Source organism: Dipodomys spectabilis, unplaced genomic scaffold (genome assembly GCF_019054845.1).
Source record: "Dipodomys spectabilis isolate Male_0828 unplaced genomic scaffold, ASM1905484v1 ptg000024l, whole genome shotgun sequence".
NCBI lineage: Eukaryota > Metazoa > Chordata > Mammalia > Rodentia > Heteromyidae > Dipodomys > Dipodomys spectabilis.
The window spans coordinates 30,186,048-30,206,184 of NW_024870701.1; positions in this window are offsets into that span (position 1 = coordinate 30,186,048).

Genomic DNA, 20,137 nt, shown 5'->3' on the forward strand with positions numbered 1-20,137 from the left:
ACTCTATTGCTGTGGTTAATCTCTCTCTCTCTTTTCTCTCTCTCTCTCTTCCTTTTCATCCACACTACTGTAATCAACATAACCATATTCGCAAGCACTTCACTCTTCCAAGCATTCTCTTACTTGTCAAAAATACAAGTTAATAAGCAAGATCCTTTGACACAGGAAGTTGCACTCTAGCAGAGGAAGACAGATGAAGCAAGATGATTCTACCTCCCAAAGCCACCACCTCTGCTAATTTAGCTTCCACATTAGTGCTCTTCCACAGAAATAGAAATTTCTATTTTTTCCTGTGATATCATTATGGCCTTCCCATAGCAACCAGGGATATTTTTAAGAAGTGGGTGTGAATGAATAGTGAAAGACACATCTGGTGCCAGTTCGTAATCTCTGTCAACAGTCTACTATCTCCTCTCTGTCCCATGGCCACCATCACACACACAGTGATACTGCAAGTGATGTATTATGGAAGCTGATTTGCATACACAGAACAATTCTCCTCCCCCTAAAAACAACATTGATACAATAATGGTCACATTATTGGCCATCTGTCCTGTGTTAAGCATTGTGGGAGGCACATCTTATATAGAAAGATATATTAATCCTTCTATAATGAAAGGAGATGGCATTAATATCCCATTTTATAAGCTAAAAGAAGAGCCTGGAGATATAAAGTCATTGACTAAGGGTATAGGAGTTTTCAGAGTGAAACCAGAATTTGAAGCTAGTTTGAGAGACTTTGAGGCTAGTTCTCTTAATACTACTAAAGGAAGCTAATTACTAAAACTCCTGTGCCTACCTTAAAGGCCACGAGTGAACATGTAAGTTATCGATTATTGATATTTTCTATATTTCAGAGAGATGGGTGTTTTTCATAGTTACAACATAGAGGGGTAAGAAAATTTTATTTCTATTTTCAGTTCTGTTCTGCATGGAAGGAGCATTGCTTAATTGCTCAACACACTAACATAGTATCTATCCTTTGTTCCCCCTGTTGCTCTCTGCTCCTCACCCTATTTTATTTCTCTTCATAAAATTTTTGGTAGCCAGGCACTGGTGGCTCACACCTGTAATCCTAGCTACTCAGGAGGCTGAGATCTGAGGATCATGGTTCAAAGCCAGCCCGGGCAAGAAAGTCCGTGAGACTCTTATCTCCAATAAACTACTAGAAAACCAGAAGTGGTGCTGTAGTTCAAATGGTAGAGTGCTAGCTTTGAGCTGAAGATCTGAGGGACAGCACCCAGGCCCAGAGTTCAAGACCCACAACTGACAAAAAAAAAAATGAATGAATAAATATGACAGGGGACTATGTCGGCAGGAGCTGGTGGCTCATATCTGTGATTATAGTGACTCAGAAGGCTGAGATCTGAGGATTGTGGTTCGAAGGTACCTCAGGCAGGAAACATTTGTGGTACGTTTATCTCCAATTAACTAGCAAAAAGTTGGAAGTGGAGGTATAGCTCAAGTAGTAGAGGGACAGCCTTGAGCCAAAAAGCTAAGGGACAATGCAGAGGGCTTGAGTTCAAGTCCCAGTATTGGTATAAAAAGAAACAGGAACAGGGTGTGGCTTTTCTGAGCTGTCAGTCATGTCCATTGTATCTTGGGAGGAGCTAGTTAGCTTTCATACTTTCCAGAGCTTCTTCAGAAAACCTGATCTTGGAGCCAAACATTTACCTTCATATGCTGGAAAGTGCTGGGAGATCTCTGCCATTCTTTAATGCACCATCCTCATCTTGAAGAGCAAATAATGGAGCTGTAGAATGCTCTATTCTGATGGAGAACTAGCCCTTGACCCTTCTTTCTTAGGTTTGTAATTGATATCAAGTTTGCTTCACTTCTTTCTCTTATAGAACACAGGTTGAATTCTTAGGCCTATTTTTTTCTAAATCTTCTTTAAGTTATACTTCCATGGCAAAAATAGATTTGCCCTCAAAAGCTTACTGCCTCAGACAACAGCTTTGTCATTTGATCATCCAGAACTTCTTCCTATTCCCTTAGTTGCCAAGATTTGCATCTTGGCTTTTGAGTTAGGGCGCATGGGTACCATGTACAGTTTGGCTCCAGAATAAATACGTTCAGTAGTGAGCTTCTATACTCTAACCCTCCATCCTCATCTTCCTCTCCCTCAACAGACTACATGTCATTTCCTGCATCCTGTCACCCCTTCTCAATTCTCAGTCCTTGTCCATGAAGTCTTGTTTTCCTAAAAGGCTCCTGAAACCCCATCCGAGTCCCCTATCTAGCTCCCAGTCTTCCTCGCCCTCTTTCCTCCTGAGGTCCTGATGTACAGTGCTGCTTGAGTCTGCCTGGACCCATCACCCCACATCACATGGAGCACCACGGTGCCCTGCAGAGAGCCAGGCCTGGAAGAAAAGTCATTGAATAAGGGATTCCTGGGCAGCTCCACAAGCGAGCCCTCCTAGCGACGATACCCAAGTTGATTTTCCGTAATGATGTTTCTTAAGGAAATGACTCCAAGATTTACGTGCTGCTTCATTAGAAAAATAGATCATATCTGGCACAAAAAGAACATGAAATCTCCGTAAATTCCTTGCTAGAAATCATGTTTGTTTGCAAATGGAATCTGCCTGACTGCCATATTTTAGGAAACGGAGAGGAAACAAAGAAAACTGGCCCTTTCTGATCAAGAAAGCAAGCTACCTGCAACGTTGGCCAATGGGAAAGGAGGCACAGATGCCTTTCCTTAAATGGCTGCACACACTCAGGCAAGCACTGGCTTCGGGCAGAGGTCCTGTTCCCCCATATACACTTTGATATCCCACCCCCAAAGCCTAACTAGCAGGAGTGGCCTGGGACCTGAATCTTGGGTGTTGGAGGCAACAGAGCTCAGGGAAGCCCACTTGGCTGGTCTTCGTCCTGTGAGCCTAACCCTCCATCCCTGGGGATGATGGAATCATAATGGAACAATCCAGGAAGGGGATGTCATTGTGGTTATATGTGAGAGTATGGTGGTTGTTGTTACACTGATGCGTGGGTTTCTTGGTGGGTGGCTACACCAGTGCTCTGCGTTCATCTGTGTAGTTTTCTGCCCTTTGGATGGGGAAGACTGTGGAGTCTTACACATCTTTGTGTCCACAGCACCAGGCTACCTCCAGCTGTCTGACTCTGTCTCATGATACTGATTTGTGGAAAAATAAACCTGATCATGTGATCCTAGGTTGCATCCCAAAGCAGAGTGCTTGGAAGTCTCCTTGATTTCTTTGTATTTGGGGGAAAGGTAAGAGAAATCTCTCACCGCTGAACGACTTTTCTCGATTCAGTTATTACAGCATTGGAGAATTTCGGCTTTGGCCTGGACAAGCCACACTGTTCTCCTGGCTGAAGTTCTTGAGAAAGGCTAAGTTAAACACTATATTAACTTTTGTTTGCTATTTGTTCTAACTTCTCATTTGACCGCCTTAGGCATAAATTTAAATTGCAAACTTTTTTTCCCTTTACTATGTAATTTTAAAAAAAAAACCAAGCTTCTGCACAAATTGAATGAAGAGCTATTTGGTTTTTGATTATTTATTTCTTTGAACGTCATGGAGAACCCTCCCCTCCTCCTCCTGCTCATTCCCCCTTTTCTTCCCCTCCCCTCCTCCTCATTCCCCCCTTTTCTTCCCCTTCCCTCCCCTCCCTTCTCTTTTCTTTCATCTCTCCTTTCCTCTGTTTTTTTTTTTTTTTGTTGTTGTTGTTGTTCTCAGTCTAGCTCTTTCTTTCACTTATTGACTGTTGTAAAAATGTGCAATGACAATACTGTCAGACAGGGAACATATTTACAAAGTCAACTTGAAACAGAACTCAGTGTTCAAGTAAGTCCTCACAGCTGCCGATAGCAGCGATAGCAATTCACAGCATTTTAGAACTATACATTTATGTGTGATTTTTCCATAGCAGCTTTCAACTTAATGTTGATGAGCCTTGCTAAAAAAAATCAAGTGCCCTTTCCTCCTCCTACCTTTCAGCTGTGTTCCTCTCTCCAGCATGCTTCCAAGGTTAGCATTTGGGCAGCCTGCCAACACCTATTGTAGAGCACCCTTAAAGTCATATTCCTCATCTTTTCTTCAGCATGACCTCCTTGTCTGACCACCAACTTCTCCTGTCCCCTACACACCATTGTTCCTCTACCTCCTGCAGCCAAGGACCTGACCCCTTAGCTCAAAGGCCATTGTGTGTAAGGAGGAAGGCAACTGCTCCTTGAATGAAACAATTCTGGATCCAATTCTGCCTCTGAGCTTCAGGTGAGATAACTCTGTGAACCTAGAAAGAAGATAACACTTTGTGTAGACAGTATTAATTTAAACAACACTACCACCAAAATAAACCAAGTAGCACAGGCCTTGTCTTCCTCCACTGTACCCAATTTTATTGAGCACATGCTTTGGGCTGGACAGTGTGCTTGATTCTGTGGTGAAAGATTATGTCTTCCTGGGGTTTGTAGTAGTCTGCAGCTACTAGCATAAGTGATTACTTACTACCTTATGTTCAGCTTCTCGTCCGATTCCACTCCTGTCCCTTCTCCAACCAATGAGGCTGGACTGCACATTTTTGCCTCTCTGTTTTCATCACTGGAACTTCCGCTCATCTACAATGTTTTTCTCTTTATTTTGTGCACACGTTTCTCCTTTGTATTCTTCAAGAATTGGTTGGATCCCTTGAAGTATTTCCAGATTATTTCAGAGAGCAATTCTTTCTTCTTCCTCTGAACATTTGTGGTAATGGTCCCACAAATGATAGAAGTCTTTTGGCTGGGAAATTTCCAGGCCTAGTTTTATTCCACGCTGAGCCGAATTGGATTCAAAAATATAGATTTGGGGAAAATAGGAAGAATCTGCCATCCATGGCAGACAGGATTTCTGAGAGGTCAAAGTTCATGACTACCCAGCGGGGCACACCACAGAAAGAAACCCAACATTCACAGCCAGAAACGAAACCACTTTCCACCCTCTGAGTGTAGTTCTGAAAGTGAACCGCATCAGCTTGGTCACACACATGGAGAAACGCACCCCCGGGTCTCAGCTCAGACCAAATTGTTCTGCTAGGGCTTCCCCACCACGGACAGGGGAAGTAAGGCAATGGGAATTTATTTTCTCCTAGTTCTGGAGGCTGGAAGTTCAAGATCGAGGTGTCAGAGGATCTGCTGTCTTCGGAGGCCTCTCTCTCTCCCTTGCTTGCAGAGAGCTGTCCTATCATTCTGTCTTCCAAGTCCTTTGGCTTAACCTGCTGTTGGAATAAAGAGTCACTCATGTTGAATTAGGGTCCATCGACAGGAGTTCATTTTACTTTAATTACCCTCTTTAAAGGCTCTATCTCACACATCTCATATGCCAAGATATTATCTTGAATATATGAAGAGAAAAGCAGAGGCACAAGCTTATAATACCTAGTGAATCAGAAACTAAGGATGAGATCCAGAAATCTATATTTCATCCAATTCTCCTTTTAGGGCTGATGAGCACTGGACTTTGAGAACTTCCAGATAACCATGTGGCTTCCTGGGAAGACAGCTGGGTATTGAGAGTAGCTGTGGTAACAGCTTGTTAACTGTGTCCTATTTAGTCTTATAGCCCTGGCTACATCGTACCACGACCATGGGGAAACGTTCTCAAGTCACTTGAGTCATTATATCTGACCTCTGAGGTCCAGTTTAAGCCCAACTGGCCAGAGAGCCCACCAAGTCATTAAACAGAAAGTAGAAGTTCTTCAATTACCCCCTGCTTGCTTCCTGGTTGAAAGCATCACAATGCAGGCTTTGTATTTACCATTTGCATTTAAGGTCAAACGATCTGTTCATTGACCTTTATTTATTTTTTTTTCCTTTGACTTCTGGAAGAGGACAGAAGGCATTGAGAGAGAAGAAAGGAGCCATCTTTTATCTTCACACCTGGCTCAGCCAACTTTCATTCTTAGCAGGACCTTAAATCTGATGATCCTTTCTATTATCTTCTGTGGCTCAGAAGGTCTATCTTTCCTAACACTATATAGGTGTTAGAAAACACACACACACACACACACACACACACACACACACACACACACACACACACATCTTTCCTTCACGGGAATCTTTACATTGCACCCAATCTTGTCCCATCAGTTGACACTGGCACAGATTAGACTTGAATTTGATTCTTGAATCTTGAACTTGTGATATCAAATTTAGATAGTTTCCTTTTGCAATTTTGATCCATTTGAGTTCTGGCTTATCCCATTGTTCTATTTCTGCAAGAGTTTCCCTGCTCTCCGTACTAGTGGTAGACACATGCCCTAGGCATTACACTGAACACACTGTAATTGGCAAACTTCCTTATTGGTTAGGCAGTAGCTATATAGCCAATGGGCAAACATCGCAATCAAGATTTTTTGTGTATACTTGTTTATTTAGGAACACAAAGAAGTTACTCATAGGCCTGCTCTGATATATTACGTCTTTCCAGGGGAATTCCTTTTCAGATAAAAAGTTCAAGATGTTATATTCTCATGGCATGGAAGAAGATAGGATAGGTATTAATCTTTTTTCTGTTTTCATTATTATTTCTATTATCTTCAAGTAGTTGTTCAAGGGGTTTCAATTCCACATATCAGTGTAGGAGTGAGTACAAGGCATCTCGGTCAATGTCCCTTTCCATGGTTCCCCCCAGTCTCTCCCCACCACACCCCTTCCCTCAAGTTAGCTGGTTCCATTTTCTCATATGTATATTGAATATTATGACTGTGCTTACCCACTTTTCTTTCTCTACTTGTCTCTCCTTCCCAATAACACATGTTTTAGCTTCCTGGTATCCATTTAGGTCCTAACTCTTTAAAATAACATGGCTTCTAAGATTTTAAGGAAATTTTATGAGTGCAAAATAAACCTCGAATGTATTCAATTATAGTGAACTTTTATTTTTGGATACAGAGTTGTATTTCAGGAAGCTAATGAGAAAAAGGTTTTCTCTTGAATCTTATGCCCAGCAATTGTTCACTTTCTATGATCTTCAAGCTAAATAGTCAAATTGGTCACTGTTGAAATTCATTATTTTAAAAAAAATGTCAGGTACAGGGTGTTATGCTGACATCCATAAAGTTTATGAGAACATAAAAATTCTGGAGACAGCCTGACATGCCATTTAATGTTTTGTCTAATAATGATTTGAAATTTGGCTTTGGAAAAGTACTGAACATATTATAATCCATGAGGACAAAATTTAGTAGTATAACCAAATAATCTGGCTATAAATTGTATGGAAAGAGGAGTTCATCTGTCTTTAGAAGAAATGTAACTGAGGAAACACCTTAAATACATCTTTGTAACACCACAATATGTTTTCAATATAACAGGGAGCTTTCTCTTTCTCACCTTTGCTTTCTTATTTCTCTTCTGGTGTAAAACAACACTAGGGTTCAACCTTATGGTGTTTTGATATTTTTTTAAAATTGATGATCATCAAATATGACAGAAATTCCAAGAAAACCAACCCTTCAATCTGATTATGAAACACCAGCCATGCATCCATATAGTTTTCCATATAGGAGTGATGTTGACTTGTATGGCTTTGGAAAATCACCATTATCAAACAGGCAAATAATAGTGAAGGCAGTATTTCAAACTAGTAAAAGACCCCAGGACCTTGTGTATGAACAGAATGTGCAGCTAACTAGATGGCAGAGTATGACTGGATTGCTCAGATAACACTGATAGATTCCTAGGATAACTTTTTAAATGCTTTTGGGAACACGTCGAGCTGATGATTAGCATTATCTCAATTCCTTCAGAGTTTGAAGAATGTGTTTTAGCACCTCCCTTACTGTGATATTTTGCAGCTCGGCTAGCCCTTTCTTAAGAGAAGTTTGACTGTAGTAAGCAAATTAGTAAATATTTTGCTGTCAGCTTTAAAATGTTAATCACGGAGCCTGTGGATTTATGTATATCTTTATGCAGTAGCATGCCACAGTGATGTCCAGAAAAAAGCATGGCTGAGAGAGGGAGAGAGAAAATAGATTTTCTCCACATGCCCTGCCTGACTTCTTTGGTTTCTATTAGGCACCCTGGTATCTCACAATAACTTGCCTTTCTGCTCATTGTGAGCAGAACACATTTCCTCCAGTTGTAGTTAGGCCTCCTAGTGATACCACATGCGGTAGAAATGTGCCAGAATAGTCTTCAAGTTATTGTGTGAACTGATGTCGTATGAAATGTCTCTGTGACAAAAAGTTTGAGGAACTTCAGTATCACTATGAGGCCTAATTCTTCAAATCATTGTTTTAATAATTGCTAATGCATATTAACCTAGAAATGAATTTGAGGCAGATTAACAACAACCAGAGGAGATGTGTTCCTAAGAAATTAAACAGGCTGTAGAGCTATAATAAGGTGGCTTTATGATTTTTCACAGACTGTTTGGATGCTAAGTAACACCATTTGAGTGCACCTATACATCAACAGAAATTAATAGTATCCACTTGTACTCATTTTGCCTAGGCATAGAAGAGTTGAGTGGAGATGATTTGTTTTGCCAATGGCAACCCACACTTCAAAATACAGTGATGTCCCAGAACTCAGTCCCAATAGAGGAAGAGGACTGGAGGGGTGTGAAGTAACTATGTAATATAGGGACAGTGAGCAGAAAGAAGTTGAAGTTTTTGTTTTCTAGTCCCCTGTATGTGAGCACCTCAGAAAAATCACTCCTGTAATCTTACACTATAAAAATATCCTTCCAGCATAAAATATTCTTTAGTTGATCTTTAAAAAAATATCTTTAAGTAATAGTACAAAGGAATTTCAATTCAACAAGTCAGTCTGTAAGGTCAATACTTCTTGATCCATTCCACCCTTTTGTCATTCTCCCCTATCTCTCCCATCCCCATTCATCCCTCCAATTACCTGGTTTTCGTTTCACAGATGTACAGTGACTAGTATAACTGCATTTGGCCACTCTTCCTCTCTATTCATCTGCTCCCTTCCCCTTGATCTTCCCCCTTTACCCAAATAATGCATGTCTCAGCTTCTTGTTATTCATTCTGTTAAACTGTAAGTTAGATGTTCAAAGAAGTTGCGCTACTGGAATCCTCCCCTGTGTATACCATATTTTAGTTAATATGTCTATATATGCATATGCTCTATATAGTTATAATTTAGATCTAGTTTACTTATGGGAGAGAAAAATGTGTCCTTTGTCTTTCTCTGCTATGCATTGGGTGAATGGATCAAGGAAAGTGATATATTTATACCACTAAATTTAACTCATCCATTATTAAAATGATATGTCATTTGCAGGGAAATGGAAGGAACTAAAAAGAATTATGTTGAGTGAAAATATTCATTAGAGAGTAAATATATTTTTTAGATGGCATCAACTTGTTGCTAAGAAAGTTTCCTGTTCTCCAAAAGCAGGATGCCAGGTAGATAGAGGGGTGGGCTTGGTTGCCTGGAGGGCTGCCTTGGTCCCTGTGGCTCATCTGTCTCCATGTCTCATCTCAGCTCTCCTGAATCGGCTTCCTTGATAGTGTGGTACCTTGGAGGCACAAGAAAGGTGTTAGCTCTCCCAGGTTTATCTCCTGCTGGCACAACCATATTTTGGGATTGTGTCTCATTGCCCTTGAGGCTTTTACATTGAATCATCCATCCTTGGGTAGAGTAATGTCCTGAGTGTAACTGTCGTATTTTCATTTTCAAAAGGAAAAGAAGTCCTGGGTAAGCAAAAGGAAGAGACCTCTACCTCACTGTCCCCTGGTCACATCTAAGTCCTCCTGGATAAGAAGAGAGGAAGAGGCTCGTGTTGTTTGCTTGCTTTTTTTTTCTCTTCCACATTTCGTCACATTTTAGAGATTTTTTTATAAGAAAATATAAACACCAAATAGACTAATTCACAATGAAATATCCAGTAAATTAATAATTAAAAATTAAAGAATACTTTAAAATAATTTAATAATGAATAATCAGGCATAAAATATCCCAGACAATTGATTGCCAAAATAATTACATGTCATCAATAAACTTCTAAAATAGTAATATTTTAACAAGTTTTATAATCAATTTTTATGAAACTTAACTGTAAATTTTAACAAAAACATAAAATCAGGAATTTAATATTGACCCAACATTAGCAACTATTTGTCAGATCATATTCAAATTTCTCCAATTTTCTCTTTCTTTCTTTTTTACCAGTCCAGGATGCAATCAAGCAGCTTACATTGCAAAAATCATTGTAGCCACCAGTTAGGGATTATTTCTCAATCTTTGTGTTCTTGTTTACTTCAAGAAAACTAGACAGTCATTTGTAGTCATTTCATGTTACCCTTTTATGTGGATTTGGTTTGCTTGCTTTTTGTTTGGAGAAAAGGCCTTTGCTTAGCACACAGGAATTTTGATGTGTGTGTGTGTGTGTGTGTGTGTGTGTGTGTGTGTGTGTGTGTGTGTGTGTATGCACACATCTTCATAGATGTAGAAATAGAGGAATGATAAGAAAGAAATAAAATTTACAAGGAGAGCAACCAATGATAGGTAATAAAAAATTCTTCAGAGGTCTGGAGTGATGTTGTAGTGGAAATTTTTTGTAGACTAAATAGTTTTATTTCTCTGTGTGGTATCATAGGATTTCTTTGCACCGATTCTTTTCAAATCTGTGAAATTGATTTACAGTTTCAGTTAACAAGTCCATTCAAACAATGTTGTCCCAAAGATATTTGACTCCACAAGGGCCCCATTATTACTCAGAAGTTTACTTCTGTGGGATTGAAGTAAAGTCCACATTTTGAGTGTATGGCTAGCACTGCAATATGTTTGGTGTGTCTGTTACTATGGTCTTGTTTTGATTTTCTCAAGGGGACCAGAAAACAATCCAATGGCAAGAAATGGTGCAGATGGAATGTAAAAACTCAAAGTGAACAAGCTTGAACTAAAAACTTTCATTGGAAGAAGAATAGGTGTAGAGATATCTAAACTGTCCCAGGATTTTAATACTTGCAATGAGCACAGTGTTAAGTGTGGTGATTCAGCTAATATTTAAGAGCACCAAGACTATAAAACCCCTGGAAACCAACTTCTACCTCTGACATTCTCTCTGAGCCCTAAGATAAATTTAGGAAAGAGCAGACGGAATAACTTATTTATTTTATTTTAACCTCCTACTCAGACTCTCAAATATTTCTTATAATTCTATCCATAGTTGTTTCTTCCCCTGAGTTCTGCATTTTAATCTTCTCTAATAACTACTTAGTCCAACTCAATCAAAGTTTGTAATTTATTTCGAACAAACATGAAATGAGAAAGAAGCAAAAGGAATAAACTTCACAAAGAATTTGCCTTCAACTGTCTAGTAAGTCAAGGTCGGATTCCAGTGCTGCTCTCTGAGAAGGAACTATTTTTGATTCTGAGTTTGTTCCCATCTGCCAAATTTCTATCTAGAATTGAGATGTAGAATTGGCCATCATCTATTTGTGTTGTTACAGGGTTACATCCCAAGGAACAAGGTAGCACAGGAAAGATAGTGTGTACTCCTCCCCACAGTATATAAAGCCTCACTGAAGCCATGAACTTGAGGTCCATACATCCTATGTTCTATGTAACTGCTCCCATGCACTGTGACATCCTTCCCTGTTTATTCTTGATATTGGACCTAGCCGTCTTACCAGAAAGACATATTTTAGCTCCTTGGCAAGCAACTAATTTTTATTCCAGCATTGCCATTGAAGAAATCTATCTTAACTGGTTCAAAGTTATGAAAAAAATTCAATTCGTATTTATAATGGCATCTTGTCGTATCTTTAATGTTCTTATGAACTAAAAGTCATGTAAACTTGTAAACGTTTCATTTTTATAGTTCACCAGTGGCTTTAATTTATACCATTTTTTAATCTATCAAAACCATAAAAGTAGGGAAAACATACTATGCTTTCTGGCAAAGCGACCAATATTTATTAAATTGGTATATAAAGTACTGTTTAAATGATAATTACTTAATAGAAAACATTTTGAAAAGTGGTTTGGATATGATTGTACCAATAACTTTTGAAACTGGTATTAGAGAGGAATCTCTGCCTCTGACTTGGTAGGCAAGCACTCTACTAACTGAGCTTCATCCCAGTTCTGCTGTTTTCAGATTATTTTTCAATAGTGTCTTGTCTTTTTACCCAAATCAGCCTCAGACCAGGATCTAGTATTTCTACCTCCAGAGTATATGGAACCATAGACATGAACCACTATACCCAGCTTACTTTTGAGGTAGGGTCTTGGATGATGATTTTGACCCTGGCTAGGTTTGGCTGAGATCCTTCCATCTCTTCTTCCCAAGTAGCTGGGCTTAGGGTTGTGTGCCACCATGCCCAGCTCACAATAATTTCTAAAGGATAGAAAATTTCCTTATATGTCCGTATGTTCCTTTGAATCCCTAAAGACAAGTTTGGTTTATCTTCACATACATTTCTTTTTCAACAAACATGCATGTTTTGCACTTAAACTCAACAAAATGTTGCACTGCAGTGAAAGATGGTCATAGCCAAGTGAGCAAGGGAAGATATTCCTGCATCCACTGACTCATTTTGGTGGTCAATGAGGAAGGCAGTAATTCACTTCTCACTTGCTTTTTCCCCAAGTTCTCACTTAAGAGAAGTTTCAAATGTTGTGAAACATTTGAAACACATTAGTGGGTGAGAAAAACCAAATCTTATGAGAAGAGAAACACATTCTTGTGTTGTCTTTTGGTTTTCGTTTTTGATTTTTTTTGCCAGTACTAGGGCTTGAACTCAGGACTTGGGCACTATTTCTGAGCTTCATTTGCTCAAGGCTAGCACTCTACCACTTGAGCCACAGAGCCACTTCTGGCTTTCTCTGTGTTTGTGGTGCTGAGGAATGGAACCCAGGGCTTCATGGATGATAAGCAAGCACTCTACCAGTAGGCCACATTCCCAGGCCCATTGTGTTGTCTTTTGGACAAAAGAAAATACTACCAGTGAGTTGTGATGGATTCAAAGGAACATGAAACTGTAATGACACAAAGTAAGAAATAGTTACAGATTTATCCAGTGTACCATATACCAGAAATACCTACAGTCGGACATTCTACCATGTTGCCATGGTGCAACTACAAGTGTGCAATCATTCGCATATTGATTAACATTTTCACTTAAAATGCAGAGTGGCTGTGTCATTGAGACGGGTCTTTGGGATTACCTGTTTGGGTTCAAAGCCTTACTAGTTTACTAGCTGTGTGACAAGTCAGACCAAATACTTGAATTTCTATGTATCAGTTTTCTGTTGATGTAGTGATAAAACTACCATGTACTTCAGGTAATAATGAGAATTAAATTAGGCTACAATGCTTGATAAGAAATGTACTCATTATCTTGCCCATGTAATTGTAACCCTTCTGTACAGTATTTTCACAATAAAAAAATAAATTAACACATATAGAAGGGTTAGTACAGTATTTAGAATCCAGCAACTATCACATTGATGTTAATTGTTGCACATTCTACCCTAAGAAGACTTCTCTATAAACTTTTGGTGCTAACTGAATATATTTGCCTATTTTTTCTCTGTGTCATTATCAATGACATTTCAGTAAGACTGTGTTTTCATTAAACAAAAAGTTGAGAACTATCAAAATGAGTTCTGGTAACTTTATTAAAAGGCATGACTTTTGCACATAATTAGGCAGGAAATGTGAAATGCCATCCAACTTTGGTATGAGCTCCTACAGAGTAAAACCAAAAAATTAAAGTTTTAGACATTTTCAGAAATGGGATTTGAGCCTTAACTGTAAGCAACTATTATTCTGAAGCTAAGAAAATGGTTTTGACCAAAGTCATATACCAACCTGTGTATTTGACTGGCATGATATTAGAAAATAAATATTCAAATAACTCTATTTGTTAATGAGATCTCACATAAAAATATTGATTCCTCACTCCTTTCGATAAAAAGGAAACACTTAAAAATATTCACTGTCTTCAATTTTTGTACCCTGAGTATTGTATAGATGTTTATGTGAACTGGAGAAGAGGAACAACAACATGGTGAGACAAAGAACCAAGGGGAAAACCAAGGCAACAGTGATACTCACAAGACAATATGGTGGAAATGATCTGTACAACCTGGGAGGAGATTGGAGGGGAGGAAAAGAGGGAGAAAAATGAGGGAAGGGGTAACAAGTTAGACTAGAAATTTACTCACTGCCTTACTTATGTAACTGTAACCCCTCTGTACATCACCTTGTCAATAGCATTTAACAAAATCATGATAACAGTGATCAGCTAGATATGGAAAATAGCGGACTCCTTGAAATACAGGAAACAGTATTGAGAACACCACAATCCCCACCATTATCTATTATCTTACATCCAGGTTCTTGTCTGGTCACCCAACTATATTTGTGTCTGTGGTTCATTAAGTATGAGATAATAAAAGATGTCGATACAAATGGCCAGCGATCGCAACCCATGTCACACAAATGGTGACTTTTCTGAATTACATGGCTGCTTAATCGTTACTTTAAAGAACCTGTTCCTAAACATCATAGACACTATATAGATATTGTTCCTCAAAATGAAGTCTTCCATTCTTCAGTGTGTTAGTCAAGTCTGTGTCTTGTTGCTGGCTCCCCAAATTTCTTGTCCTTGTATTAGGGTGAGAGTTGAGCATTAGGATATTTTTAGTTCTTCCACCTCCAGTGAACATTATAGGATTAGTAATTGGCCATGATCCCACTGTCACAAGCCTGAATCAAGATTCATGAAAATGTTTCACTGTAAAATAAAGGGTAAAACCACAAAGCTGACATCATACTACATATATTTCATTGTGCATGGAGCCCTAAAGTACAAAATTTAAATTTTTACATTAGAATTACATGTGAAGTGAATTACAGCAGTAATTATTTGTTACTATTGTTTGTTATTATTAAAACATTTGTCTAAACAGTTTGAAAGAAGTATAATCAACATCCAACACAAGGAAAAAAATTTGAAATGTTCTATTTGCTAAGTCTTGAAATATGTATACACCCATAAAACCATCACTTCATTTAAGATAATGGCCATAATCATCACCTCTGAATGTTTCCTTGTGCCTCTGTTCCCAAGGAAATACTGATTTGGTTTCTACCTGTAAAGAGAGGCTTGCATCTCGGGGAGGAATGATATAGGATGGGTTGTGAGGGAAGGGCAGCTGTATTCTTTCACTTAACGTACTTATAAGATTCATTTGGGCTGTGATGTGTATTGATGATTAATTTCCTCTTACTGATGAGTAGTGCTTCTTTGTAGAGATAATGCCATTAGGTAATCTTTTTTTTTGCCATTAGGGAGATTTAACTCTAGACTTCAACTTGCCCAGTTTGCACTATAGCCTGGCTCTTTGCTAATTATTTTGGAGATAGAGATGGGCTTTTCTGCCTGGCTGGTTTGGAATCAAGGTCCTCAAGATCTCTGCCTCCTGAGTAGCTAGAATTACGAGCATGAGCCACCAGTGCCCCAGGAGTTGTTCAGTTTGTTAGTGGACATTTGAGTACTCACACTTTTTGTTATTATGAGTCAAGCTTCTAGGCACATTCATATACATGTCTAGCTATAGTTGAAAGTGAGCTTGTAGTAATGCTCAAATTTAATGCCAATATGATAGATTCTGCCCAGCCTTGGCTAATTTCATGTTTATGAATTAATCTCTAATGTTTACAAATACAAATCTAACTAGCATCTCAAAATCTGGTCCTAATATTCAAAATTATTAATTGAATTCTTGCCTCTATGATTACTCATATCATGATCATCTAATTCTAGTCACAGCAACTTCTGGTAGGAAAACATTTACTAAATAATGTATAAATGAAATAAAATAATAAGTTGCCATTATTTAAAGAATTGGGAACTGTTTGTAGAGATCCACAGCTTTTTGAAAAAATGTGAAACATTCTCTTTTATTCATAATATTTAACTTAAATAATATTTAAAATTAAGTCCTAGCCTTTTCTTATGGTGACAGACTATGCAAACAGCTGCCTTTATTTTCTAGTGACTTAAGTCTGGAATTTAATAAGAAGCAAGTATTAAAGCATTGCGTAGAGAGAACATCTAAGGATTCCTAACCCAGGTTGTTCTGTAGACTCAGCTAAGCAATGACTGGTGGCTTCTCTGGAAAACCAAAATAATTCACATTATTAATTTCTGTAGATTTGTTGAAAGTTAGCTTTATTTGCATAATGATTTCTGAACCAACTTATTTCCTTCTCTTCCTCTAACGATGCGTTCATGGTCATCATATCTTATCCTTTCAATACTAGTTGTCTTGAAGATTGAATATTTTTGTTCTTTCATAAAGATTCTGCTTTTATGGCCGTGATGAAGCTGAGCATCGATTTCTTTCATAATTACCTAGATGGATCTAATGTGAGAGCCACTGATGCATTCTGCAGTCTAACACTTGACTTGACTTCTATCCTTTGCTCTGTTCTTTGTGTCCCTCTTTCCCATTCCTGTTTATATTGAGAGCTCACTTCTCCTCTCAATAGGTTCACAATTCAATTAGTTCCTGCTTCCTGGGACTCTGAAACACAGAGACAATCTCCTACCACAGAGGGAGCTGAGCACAGGGGCGCCCTATTGAATTGCAATGTGACTAATATTTCTAATTTTTTTGACATCAAACATATTTGCAGCCCTATGAATGTCGGCAAATAGACAAATAAGTCTACTGGAATTGACTAAATTCTTAAAAGAACTATACGAGTTTGGTGTTATTGTTCTTACAGATAATAAACTACAGCTTTATATTTAAAATGCTACATAAATTTCCCCCTAGGGTTTAAGATGTAAAAACCATACCATTAAATATGTACTGTGTTTCAGGTTGGAAACTTAATATGTATTTTTTTGAGACAGGGTCTCTTTATGTAGTCCTGAATTCATTAAGTAAACTCAGGATGACCTTGACCTCAATCCACCTGCTTTAGCAGGCAGGTCTAGGATTAGAGGCATATGTCACTATACAAGCTCAAAAGGAATATTTTACTTTAAAAGCAACTGTTAATACTTAGTACTTTTTCTTATAAGAAAAGAAAGCTACATTTGTGATATATAGTGGAAGAAGTAACAGCAATTATTTGTGAGTGGAATTGTGGTTAGATCACCACCCAAAGACAAATGAAAAAAATCAATTATATTATAATCTATAAGATCGTCCCCTCCTCCTTCCCTCTCTTCCTTCCTTCTTCCTTCCTTCTTCCTTCCTTCCTTCCTTCCTTCCTTCCTTCCTTCCTTCCTTCCTTCCTTCCTTCCTTCCTTCCTTCCTTCCCTTCCCTTCCCTTCCCTTCTGCTTCCTTCTTTCCTTTTTTCTCTTTCTCTCTCTTTTTACTTCTCTAACCCTCTTTCTTCCTGTCTTTCTTTGATGTAGTGCTGGAGATCAAACTCAGGCCCTCACAACTTCTAAGAATGCAATTTACCACTAAGCTATATTCCTAGCCCCTAAGCTTTTCTTTTATTTATGAAAAAGTAATGGTCTACCTTCCTTTATATTTTTTCATTCTCTTTGGTAGTTATATTCCACACTACACTACATTTTTTTTGGGGGGGGGGGGTCTAGTCGTGGGGCCTGAACTCTGGGCCTGGGCGCTGTCCCTCAGCTCTTCAGCTCAAGGCTACCGCTCTACCACTTGAGCCACAGTGCCACTTCCGGACTTTTTTTCTTTTTGCTTATGTGGTGCTGAGGAATCGAACCCAGGGCCTCAGGCATGCAAGGCAAGCGCTCTACCACTGAGCCACCTTCCCAGCCCCCACTACATGGTTTTTAATAAGATATATTTAAGTAAATTTTGACGAGTGGATATTTGGGTTATTTTCAATGAGTTGCTATTAGTTGCTATTATCATAATGAACAGAATCAAGATTTATCTTTATTTATCGATTCAACTATTTCCTTAAGATAATTCTTTAGATATGGGATACTGTGGGAAAGAATGTGTATATGTGAAATTTGATACAGATTCTAGATTGCAAAGAAATTAGCATTGACACTACTGGTCAGTTTTGAACATTGTTTTCTTTATCATCTTATGAATAAAGACTGTCTTATTTTAATGTGTTTCTATTTGACTGTCATTGTGACTTCTTTTTTGCAATATTTTGCTTTCTTCTTTTGAGATTAATCTGCTTGTATGTTTTTGTTGACTCGTCTGCTGGAGTATTTTGTACACTGGCTATTTGTAATAATGGTATAGATTAGAGGTATTGAGACCTTGGATGGATCTTGATTCATCTCACATCTCAACATCAATGAATGTCATGCTGTTACAAGCATTCATTTTGCAGTTGTAGTCATTTTCTGTGGCTCCCACTTAGCCTAATGTCCACTTTCTAACTGCTGCCTATTCTATCGTGTCTCTACTATCAGCTCATATATAATAAATAAGGCAATAAATCTGGCATGATGAGCCATTGGTCTATAGACCATGTCCAAGTTACTGACATTTTTTTTATTTCACTCATGGAATGGCTTTAGTTTTTTATTTGTTTGGTGTTTGAATTTGATTAGGTTTTCAACCTCATAAAAGTGATTTTCCACCGCTTACATAAATGATCACAAAGCTGGCTTTACAACAGCGTACATTACTATTGACAACCCAGAGTCCTCCCTCTCTTCAACAATTGGGATACTTGCCGTGAAGGTACCCAGGTTCGCTGCCCAGCCCTTCACAGCCAGCGTTATACTGACCATTGCATATTCTGTTGACTTGGCAACAGGGACTTCTCAGGCCCCAAACTACTGACATTTGAGCCACATAACTGTTTCTTGGATTGGGAAGCTTCCTGGTGCATTTTTAGATGTTTGTAGCATCTCTCGGCCTTTACCCGGAAGATAGTGATGGTACATCCTCTTCTACCTAGTGTGGCAACCCCACGTGTTCCTCAGTACTACAGATTCTCCTGGAAAAGTCTGCAATGGTGGGACTTACCTGTTACTCCCCATCATTCATGGCATCCTCCTAGCTGCCCAGTTATTTGGAGTGTGGTGTACAACTGCAGACAAGTGATTTGGGGGTTGGAGTACAAGAATAAAGAACAGCCTTTTCTCAGAATACAAGGGCCAGAAGGGAACACCAGAGACATCCAGCTCCTTCCTGAACATGTTATATGACTACACAAATCTCTAAGCTACAGAACGTCATTTTTATCTGGAGGCTGGCCACAGGAATAAGGCCAGGGGTTAAAGTTATTCGAAGATTAAAAGAAACTTGGTGCTGTCTAAATTCTCAGAATAATCTTAAGTGTTCCTGGAGAATCACTGTGGACTTTTTATTTTTTATAATAGTATCACAGGAAATGCATTTTCCTTTCTAGCCACAGATGCCTATGGAGGAAGAAAAGAATTCCACAGAGTGAGAACACTGAGGCTTTGTCTTTGGGCTGAGTTGTCTTCTTTCCTTTGTTCCTTTGCTCAGAAGATTGAAGCTAGGTGATGTTTAGGATGTTGCTCCTGTGCCTTCTGTCTTTCTGTTGGCCTTTGCCGCTGGTTCAGTGTCTGCTCCTCTGACTGGCATGTGATGGTTCAAGATTCAATATTTTGTGAGACTTGTTCAAGAATTCCCTTCACTTATGTTCAAGGCGGGTCCTTTTAGCTTTAACTGGGAGTGTAGACTCATCAGTACTCTGAGATTAGATATCTCTGTCCAAATGCACCTTGAACAATTAAAAAATATTTTTGCTATGTGATTTCACTCTTCCCTGTTTTACTGTAGTGTTGTAGTTTTTTTTTTGTTTCCAATTTCTTTGCCATTCAATGGAACAAGACTAAAGAGAGTTTAAGTGTGCAGACTCAACCTGCCATCCAGAAACCAAGAAAGGGTATTCCTTGGTTGGGATGCAGAATTTCAGGATGTTTCTTGCATATTTTCTGAAATTTGAAGTAGCCTCTGTGTGCAATAAAATCAATAAAGCCACAAGACAGTGGGTCAAATTTTATGCAGCATTCAGTGTCACTGCAGCACATAAACTAGTTGACAACTAGTGCTGATTTCGAAAGCCAATGTTAGTGCTGAAAATACATTGTTGGCAGTAAGGAATGGTAGCTTTACCAATTCCTCCTGCATAGTCCTTTTGCTTTGGAACAACATTCATTTATTTTTAGTCTCTTACTCAGTTAATGGTTATTGAGTGTTTATAT